This window comes from Tupaia chinensis, unplaced genomic scaffold (assembly GCF_000334495.1).
Source record: "Tupaia chinensis unplaced genomic scaffold, TupChi_1.0 Scaffold000085_1, whole genome shotgun sequence".
Taxonomy (NCBI): domain Eukaryota; kingdom Metazoa; phylum Chordata; class Mammalia; order Scandentia; family Tupaiidae; genus Tupaia; species Tupaia belangeri.
The window spans coordinates 6,477,034-6,487,802 of record NW_006159547.1 but is presented as its reverse complement, the minus strand read 5'-3'; positions in this window follow the sequence as shown (position 1 = coordinate 6,487,802).

The window sequence follows — 10,769 nt, the reverse complement described above, 5'->3', positions numbered from 1 at the left end:
TTCATCAAGAAGACATAACGCTTCTATATCTATGCACCCAACTCAAAAGCACCTAAATATATAAAGGGAAGACTGCTAGAGCTAAAAGGAGAAAGAGGGTTCAGCACTATAATTGTTGGAGATCTCAACATCCCATTATCTCCTTTAGACAGATCCTCTAGACAAAAAATATGCAAAGAGACACAGGGCCTAAATGATACGACAAAACAAATGGCCTTGACAGACATCTTTCCTCCCTAAGACCACAAAATTTATTTATTTTTCCCACCCTGGCATAGAACCTTTTCAAATATTGACCATATGATAGAACATAAATCAAATCTTTACACATTCAAAGGTATAGAAACTATATCCAGCATCTTCTCTGACCATGGTGGAATTAAATTCAATAAACAATCTACTTCTAAATGACTTCTTAACTACTGAAGAAATAGTCTTAAAACAAAATAATTATGAAAACAAATGATAATGAGTATACAAACTTCCATAATCTCTGGGACATAGCAAAAGCACTCCTCATAGGAGGGAAATTCATAGCAATTAGTGTGCATAACATAATGACTCAGAAATTGGAAAAACAACAACCAAAAATCCAAAAAATTACAGGCAAAAAGAAATCATAAATATTTGAGCAGAAGTAAATGAAATAGAAAATAAACAAACTATACAGAAAATAAATGAAAGCAAAATCTGGTTCTTTCAAAAGATTAACAAGATGGACACATCATTAGCTAGACTGATAAAGAAGGAAGAAAGAAACCAGATAAATCAAACACGTAATAAAACAGGCAACATTACAATAGACACAACAGAAATACAAAATATCATTAAAGGATACTATGAGTGACTACATGCTGACAAACAAGAGAACATGGAGAAGATGGACAAATTCCTGGATGCATATAATCTGCCAAGATTGAATCAGGAGAACATAGAAAACCTTAATATACCCATAATAAGCCTTGAGATTAAATAAGTAATAAATAACCTCCTGGCAGAGAAAGAAAGTGATGGCTTCACTTCTGAATTCTACAAAACTTTTAAGGAAGAGTTAACCCCCATTCTACTCAAATTATTTCTAAAGATTCAAAAAGAAGGAAACCTCTCAAATTCATTTTATGAAGCCATTATCCTCATTCCCAAAACAGATAAAGACATGACAAAAAAGGAAAACTACATTCATCTCTGATGAATATAGATGCAAAAATTATCAACAAGATACTTGCAAATCATATCCAACAATGTATAAAAAAGATTATTCATCATGACTAGGTAAGCTTTATTCCAGGTATGCAAGGGTAGTTCAACATGTGCAAGACCATAAATATAATATACCATATTAGAATAAAGAAAGATAAAAACCATATGATCATTTCAATCAATGCAGAGAAAGCATTCAATAAAATACAACATTCCTTCATGACTAAGACTTTCAGCAAGATTGGTATAGAAGGATCACTTCTCCACACAAGAAAAGCCATATATGAAAAACTTATAGCTAACATTGTATTGACTGGGAAAAAGCTAAAAGCTTTTCCACTAAAATCTGGTACTACACAAGGCTGCCTTCTTTCTCCACTACTTTTTAATATAGTGCTGGAAGTTTGATCCAATGCAATCAGAAAGAGAATAATATAAAAGGCATTCAAATAGGCAAAGATGGGTTGAAAATATTTTTATTTACAGATGACATGATGGTATACTTAGAAGACTCAAAGGTTTCCATGAAAAAGCTTCTCAAAGTAATAAATAAATGCAGTAAAGTGGATACAAAATCAACCTCCAAAAATTTACAGTATTTGAGGATACAAAATCAGCATCCAAAATTTATAGAATTTCTATATATGAACAAGTTGAACAAAGTAGAGCTGAAGAAAGGAATTCCTTTTACCATAGCCATGAATTCCTTTTACCATAACCACAAACCTATTAAGAAAGTCAAAGATCTTTACAAAGAAAACCATGAAACTCTTTTTAAAATATATTGAAAATAACACAAAAATGTGGAAGGACATCCCATGCTCCTAGATTGGAAGAATTCATGTAATCAAAATGCCAATTTCAGCAGCTTATCCCCCCCAAAAAAATCAACCCAATTAAGAGATGGGAAAAATGAGCTGAACAAAAATCTAAGGAAGATGTATGAACAGCCAAAAAGCATGCTTGATATCCCTCACAATAAGGGAGGTGCAGATTAAAACCACAATGAGATACCACCTAACCTCTGTCAGAATGGCAAAGATTAAAAATTAAAAAATGGTAAGTGTTGGCCGAGTTGTGATGAAAGGGGAACTCTCCTTCACTGTTGGTGGAATGTAAATAGGTCCAGGCTGTGGAAAACAATACGAAGTTTCCTCAAAGACCTAGAGATAGAACTACCATTTTATCCAGCAATCCCACTTCTAGGTATCAACCCAAAGGACAGACAATGCTCAATCGGAAAAGCGCTTGCACATCAATGTTTATTGCAGCATTGTATTCATAGAAAGTTGTTGAATACAAAAGATTTATTGCTAAGTAAAGCAAGCCAGGCTATGAAAGAAAGATATGGTATGTATCCACCTAATATATACCAACTATCTGCACTCTACGGTTGAGACTGAAATACTAGAGGGCATAAAAGCAGTGAAAATAGTTCTGGACGCTGAAGACAGTATGGAATATCAGGGGAGAGCCGAGTATGGAAGCGTATAGAGAAGGAGAGCATGAGAGCAAATAATGAGGCATGACATTTGTGGGACACAGAAATGGTTTATTACTTGTTGAAGATAATATTTATTCTCAACTGGACTGGTCTGAGAAGTATTTCGTGTTGGGTAAATTCTCTTTACAAGTCAAATGATATATAGTGATTGAGTGTTTAAAAAAATAATAATGAGAATAAATAATAATAATCTGAAAAAAAAAGAAAAATTAAGTGGCAGTTTAAGGCTAAACTCACTACTCATTTCTGAGCAGTTTGTTCTTAGTGAAGACAAAAGGGAGAGATTTTTAAATTTTCCTACTCTTTCCATATTCCTTATGCAAAGAAACTCCTTCCATTCATAGCTTTTTCTGTGGGCAACATTTATTATCATCGCCATGGTAAATGGAATAAAGTGCTCCATTTTCCACCACACTTCCCAGCAAAGGTGTCTATCTTTTAATCTCCAAAACCTGTGAATTTTACCTTAAATGGCAAATCAGACTTTGCAGATGTGATGAAGGATTTTGACATGGGAAAATTCTTCTGGATTACACAAGGGGTATTCAAAAACTTCATGGAAAATGCATGGAAAGATTGCACACAGCTTTGAAATTATTTCTGTACCAAAACAAACTGATACTTTAATTCCACTTTTATGTAAAATCTAAAAATATATATATTAAGTTTATTTTTTTTACTGCCTCTGAGAGAAAGAGAGTCAGTCACCTCCAACAAAGTCCTCATGCCACAATCTATTCCCAGCCTCCAGTGAGTCCAGATCACAGGCATGCACATATGTACTAATCTGCTCCCCACCCCATGCTATCACATCTCACTCTACCCCTGGCATACACAGGGAGGTTTTGGGATGCAAACCTGAGACATGCCCAGGTGGATCCACCATTGCCGTGTTACATTATCACTATGCTGCCATCTGGTCCTCCACAAACTTTCTAAAGTCAACTTGTCAATGTTGACTTGTCCAGAGTCCTAGAGTGAAAAAAAGGGCATAAGAGTCAGAGTGAAAGAAAGACTGAAGATGGAAGAAACAGCTATAAGTCAAGCAAGCAGTTTCTAGAAGCTATTGGGTCATCAGAAAATTCATGGTGCACTTTTGCATAGAAACAAAAAAAGAGATTATGACTTTTCTGATGATCAAATGGAAAAGGCAAAGGAACAGATTATCTTCTAGAGCTTCTAGAAGGAATGCAGTTCTGCTAATATCTTGATGTTACTCCAGTGAAACCCATTTCACACTTCTTTTATCTAGAACTAAAGGACAAATTTCTAGTGTTTTTAAGCAACCAAGTTTGTGGTAATTTGTTACAGCAGAAAAAGGGAAACTAAAGCATTCAATATTTGGCACCAGGGATAGGCACTTGACTAAGCAAAATAATAAATGGTGCTTACATAACTGATTCAATTCTCTTCCTCCAGTATTGAAATATATATCACAAAGATAAAATTCATGTGTTGTTATGGAGCTTTGTGGACAGGTAGAATTAAAGATAGAAGCTATTTTTCAATCATGCACATGAAACTAAAAAAGCAAAATAAAAGTTTTTTTGCAGAGACAAGTAAGATAATGGAGATGTCCAGAAAGAAGGAAAGAAACAAGAGATGGTTTCTATGACTATATCTATTGTGTAACTGTTTTACTTGAATTAATTTGATTTTATTCCTTTACATGTAATGATTCATTAATGAGACTGAGGAACTGAGATAAAGGAGAAGAGCTGTGACGATTAATTTTATGTTATCAATGTAACTGGGACACAGGGTGCCCAGATGTTTTGTTATATCTGTGAGGATGTTTCTTGATGAGACTAAAACTTGAGTTGATAAACTTCGTAAAGTCAATTATTCTTTCCCATGTGCATGAGTCTTAACCAGTCCACTGAAGGCCTGTATAGATCCAAAAGGTGAAGTAAGAGAACATTTTCTATCCCTGCTTAGCTGTTTTAAAGTTAGAACAAAGGTATTCCTCCAAGTCCTCGTGACTCAAATAAGACTGGAACTATGTCATGGAGTCTCCTGGGTCTCCAGCACGCCAACTACAGATTTTGTAACTTCTTAGCCTCCATAATCATGTGAGCCAACTTCTTATAATAAATCTCTTAATATCTATATAGCTTTAAAACCTATTGGTTCTGTTTGTGGAGAACCCTGATAATAAAATGGGTTCCACTAAGGATTACTGTGTGAATTACATAAGGATCTATTCTCTTAGGTCCCCAAATTATCCATTTAGACATAAAAAACTAAAGCGAATTATACACACAAAAAGGTAACTTATATTTCTGCAGAAAACTCTTCTTGAAGGGCGGATAAGAGGATAGATTAACATTGTAAGAACCCCAAGAGAGGGAACCAGCAGTTAGCGTAATGGCTATGTCGCTGGATTCCCACGTAGCCGACCGCGGTTCACGTCCCGGACCCAGTGGCTTAAAACTCACGCTGGGTGCGTGTGCGTGCGTGCCCAAGATCCCGAGAGGAGAATGGAGGAGAAGGGATTGCGGTGTGACCATCCCCTCTGGGGGGTGATTTCTCGCTTTCTGTCTCTATATCTCTCTCTGTCTGGTGAGCGCACGCGCCCTGTAGCGAAAACCTCTCCAAAAAAAAAAAGAACCCCAAGAGAAACAGAAATAAAGCACTTTGAAATGGTCTCAATCCCAACAAGTACTCTGCTGGGTCCAGCCCACTCTTCTGCTACCAGGAATTAGAATCAGGATAATCTGTAAGTTTATACCTCTATGGTAGTACTTTATTGGTGGAAATTAGTACTGCTTCAGTGATACAGGAAAGTTGTGGCAAGATGAGAGATTTGTCAGACTTAGTCACTGGAGCTTGAAAGTGAAGGCCTTCATCTAAAATTCTATGGTGATGAAGACAGCAGCAGACAGGAATATTCTTGGATAAATCATCATTCAGGTTCTGCCTTCATTGCCTACCTGATACATTATATGCCTTCCCTTTTCTATGCACTTTTATAGTACTTCCCACTGGAGTAGAAGTATATTTCTTAAGGCCATTGATGTCTGAATAGGCCAAGTGACTTGCTCTGGCCAATGTAATGTTAACAGACCTAACTCCGGCAGAGCCTTAAAATGTGCATAAGAGCTTTGGATTGTCCTCTTGCATATCTACTGCCCACAAGAAGAATACGTCCTGGGTAGCCTCCAGTTCTAAGAGAATGAGGAAACATACGGAGAAAATTCCAACCCAAAAAGTACAGCCTCAAACAGGTGACTCACATAGGTAAGAAAAATATGTGGTATGTCACTAAGAGTTGGGGAAGTAATTACATTATTGTAGCACTAACCTGGGTCATTTTGAAGAGTCAGTAAATTCGGCGCTATAGAAAATAGATCAATTAGGAGTGGGGATGGGGGTAATATAGCACTGTCTTGGCTAGCAGTTGGAGGAGGGCTTTCTCTTTTTTTTTTTTTTGGAGAGATTTTTGCTATAGGGTGTGTGCACTCGCCAGAAAGACAGAGACAGACAGAGAGACAGAAAGCAATAAATCACACCCCCCCGGGGGGGGTGGCCATGCTGTAATCCCTCCCCCTCCATTCTCCTCTTGGGATCTTGGGCACACACGCACATGCACCCAGCATGAGTTTAAGCCACTGGGTCCAAGACTTGAACCACAGTCGACTACATGGGAGTCCAGCGACATAGCCATTACACCAACTGTTGGTCCCGGAGGAAGGCTTTCTCTGCAGGCAGTCTTTCACCAGGCCCAGAAGAAACCATCCAGATCCACTTTTTCCTACATATGTTATGACTAAGGGCTACTACTTCTGGGAAAACAGATGGGAGGAGGTACAGAATTGTGGAATCTCTGTAAACAAAGGGATACCAACACCTACACTTCTTTTCTGCCACAGCAAAGATAATTGTTATATTCTTGGTTAAATTTAAACATTACAATCTCCTCAGTAGGCCTTTCTCCACTATCATGGTGCTCAGTCTATTCTGTGATGTATCATTCATAACACCACCATCATTCTCATCATAATGCACTATACATTTAATTCTGTATGGCTTTGTCTCACCTACTATGGGTTTTTAAGGTTATAAGACATATTTTAATCTCTTCTTTTCCTCGTTTCTTAATATAGCAGCTAAAAATATTTGTTGATTGAACACATTAATGTATACCTCTGCTATAATACCCTTGGAGAAGCATAGTAGGCAAAGTAGCTTACTAAGTGTCTTCGTGCATGGCCTCAATCCAATAGCGCAGCTGAGCTCCTCCACATGGATTAAATCTAAACATTAGGTCAAGTTAATATTGGGTCACAGGAAAAGTCATGAGGCATTTTTGCATAGAAAAATACCTCATGACTTTCTAATGACCCAAGATATTAGTGCTTGTAAATGATCATCTCTCAAGTTAGTGATTCCTTGAGTTTTGGATCAGGGCTCTCAGTCACTGACATATATCTGTTTCTTTGTATTCTGAATTGAGGTTGAAATTACATTTATTTTGAAGATGAAGGAGGAGGACTATACAATGCAATGGATAAATCACAGGACTGTTCATCAACCAATAACAAAAAAGGAAGAACTTAACTCCTTCCTACCTTTTCCTTGTTTTTCTAAAGTCACATTTAAAGAGCAGAGCAGAGCACTATTTCACATCTCAGGAAATTTCACTCCTATTCTTTTTTTTTTTTTTCTTTTTTTTTTTTTTTTTTTTTTTTTTTTTTTGAGACTTAGAGTAGGTTCGTGTTATGCCAACATTTCATTTCTGTCTGACCTCGACTCCCAGTGAATTAAAAGGTCAGTATTAACTACACTGCATGATCTTTTCCTGGGCACGCACGCACACACACCTGGCATGAGTTTAAGCCACCAGGTCCAGGATGCGAACTGCGGTCGACTACGTGGGAGTCTAGCAACACAGCCATTATGCTAACTGCTGGTCCCTCATTCCTATTCTTAAGTAGTCTTTGGCACTTACTGTTTAAGTAATTTATATTCCTATTTATCTTTCATGTGTATGTCTTTATACTTCTACTTGATTTTTAGGTGGTTGAGTGCTGTGATCCTGAGATCTCTACATCCCCCTCATCTCCAAGGCCCACATATAGTATTTGACATAGACAATGCGTACTAAAAATTGTGAGTGGTGGAGCCAGCAGGTGCTGCAGTGGCTAAGGTACTAGATTTCCACATGACCAACTGCAGTTTGAGTCCTGGACACAGCAGTTTTGAAAATCATGCCAGGTGCATGTGTGTGCATGCCCACAAACTCAAGAGGAGAATGGAGAAGGGATTGCAGGATGGCCATCTCCCTTAAGTGATTTCTTACTTTTCCTCTCTCTGTCTCTCTCCATTCCTCTCTGGCATGCACATATGCCCTATGGCAAGAACCTTAAAAAAAAAAAGAGAGAGAGAGAGAATGGTAATGATAGTAATGAATCATCTCCCTTTCCTGTTATGCTTGTAGAGCTCAGTGGAAGAATCAGAGCACAGAATGTGATGGGGAATGTTGTTAGAAAGAGAAGCAAAGTCCAGATCATAAAAGCTGTACTTTCCATGCTAAAAAAAAATATGGACTTGATACAGTAAGCAATTAAGACCCATTGGAGCTTCTATGATAACCTCTTTTAAAAAAGTCTCTGTGATAGCAAGGTACTATATTTTGGAATCCAACAAATGGCTTACTTCCTGGTTTGAGCTGGTTATTTTCATCTTCACACAAATCTCTCACAAAGCCCTCTCTTTTTCATACAGCTAGAGGAGGACATAAACTACTGGAAGCAAACAGAGGCAAAAAGCCAAGGGATCAGCATGATTATAAATAATTATTAAGTGGTGGGATATTTATTATGGGTAAAATACTATCTATGTTAGCTCTGTGAAGTTTATGAAAATAAAATATATATAAATTATCTATTAAGCTAAGTTAATGGGCACTGTAATTCTAGGCAGAAAAAATAGAAAAATTAATAAGATAGTCTCCCTCCTAAAATATTACAATCCAGTAAGGAAATAATATTAATTTTTTTTTTTTATAAAAGAAGCCAGCCCCATAGCCTAGTGGTTAAGGGAGCCAGATCCCACAAGGCTGACGGTGGTTCAGATCCCAGTCCAGTAGCTTGAAAACACATTAAGTGCCTGTGCATGTGTGCCCATAATCCCAGCAGAAAGAGAAAATAAAAGAGAAGGAATTGCAATGTGACCATGCCCTGTTGGGGAAGTGCTTTCTCTCCCTTCTCTCTGTCTTTCTATCTCTCTCCTGTGAGTATGTACACCCTCTGGCAATTAAAAAAATCATTATTAAAAATAACCATTTAACTGCAATTATGGTGTGATCTATTAAATAAAAACAGATGCCTGAGAGATTCTTGCAGGAAAGGGGAAGGTCTGGAAGGTCTTCTAGAAAAGTTACTTTTAAACTGAAAACTGAAGTTAGCCAGAGAAAACCAAGGTTCAGCTAAGTAGAGAAGATAGCCTGTGTACATACTTTAAGAAGGAAGAAGCTTGGGGGGTGGGAGGGGCAGCAAGTGGCATGGTGGCTAAAGGCACTGGACTCCCACGTGGCTGACCATGGTTTGAGTCTCGGACCTGGTGGCTTGCTTTCTCACTTTCCCTCTCTTTCTCTCTCCTGCTCTGGTCAAATTTAAACATATATATGTGTGTGTTTGTATGTGTGTGTGTGTGTGTGTGTGTGTGTGTTGTGTGTGTATAAACCCATGTGTATGTATGTATGTGTATACACACATACATACATACACACACACACATACATACAGAGAGAGAGAGAGAGAGAGGTTTTTGCTATAGGGCATGTGCACTCGCTCTCCAGAGAGACAGAGAGACAGAAAGTGAGAAATCATCCCCCAGAGGGGATGACCATGCCACAATCCCTTCTCCTCTATTCTCCTCTCAGGATTTTAGGCACGCATGCACATGTACCCAGTGTGAGTTTTAAGCCACTGGGTCCAGGACTCAAACCATGGAAGACTATGTGGGAGACAAGTGATGTACCACTATGCCATCTAATGATCCCAAATAAAATAATTCTAAGGGAAAAAAAGGAAGAAGCTTGGTAGGTTTGAAGAAATGAAAGACTTAGGGCAGCTGGTACAGAATAAGCTACAGAGTGAATGATGCAAAGCTGAGATGTGGGTACAGCAAAGCAAAGTTCTTCAAGTGCTTTGGGCCACTGTAAGAATTTTGGACAAATATAAACAATCACATATATGTATATATATATATATGAAAGGTATTCAGATAGTTCATGAAAATGTATATTATGAAAAAGCTATGCATGAACTTCAGAATTTTTTGCACCAAAATAAGTGTCTTTAATTCTACTTTGCCATGATATTTTAAAAGTCTCACTCATATAATAAGTTGTATATATTTTATAACCTACTATATTAAGAACACTCTGTACTCAAGGAAAACAGTCACAGGAAACCACTGGAGTCCATAAGAAATTATTCAATTTGGTCTAGGATAAAGGCATGAGATTGAGAGACCATTTGAAAAAGATTATTTAAACAGAGTAATAGAACTTGCTAGTTAATTAGACACAGGCATGATGGAAGATGTGAAGGAAGATTTTGGGGTTTTGGTGTGATTAAGTGAATGGCAATGTCATTTACAGAACCAGGAGATACTGGAGAAAATGCAGGTTTGGGCAGATGTAATGACCATGGAAATGACCATGTTTTGTTTATTTATTTAGAAGAAAAAAGGTAGTTATTTTATTTTATTTTATTGCTATTGTGAGTGCACCCTCATTGGTCAGAGGCACAAAAAAGAAAGAGAGAGAAGGAAAATGAGAAATTATGCCCCAGAGTGGGTGTTGGCCATACCACATTCCTTTCGCTTCCATTCTCCTCTTGGGGTTTTGTGCACACATGCACACACACCTAACCCGGGTCTGGGACTTGACCCACACAGTTGGCCATGTGGGATTTGGTTGCTTTAAGCTCCATGCCACCCACTGCCCCTCACAGGTAGTTATTTTAAAGCTGACAGAAAGGGTACTATAGAGAGGGCAATATTGAAGAAACAGGTACAAAAGGATTCCCAAGAGAGAACAGTTCTTAAGCAGTAG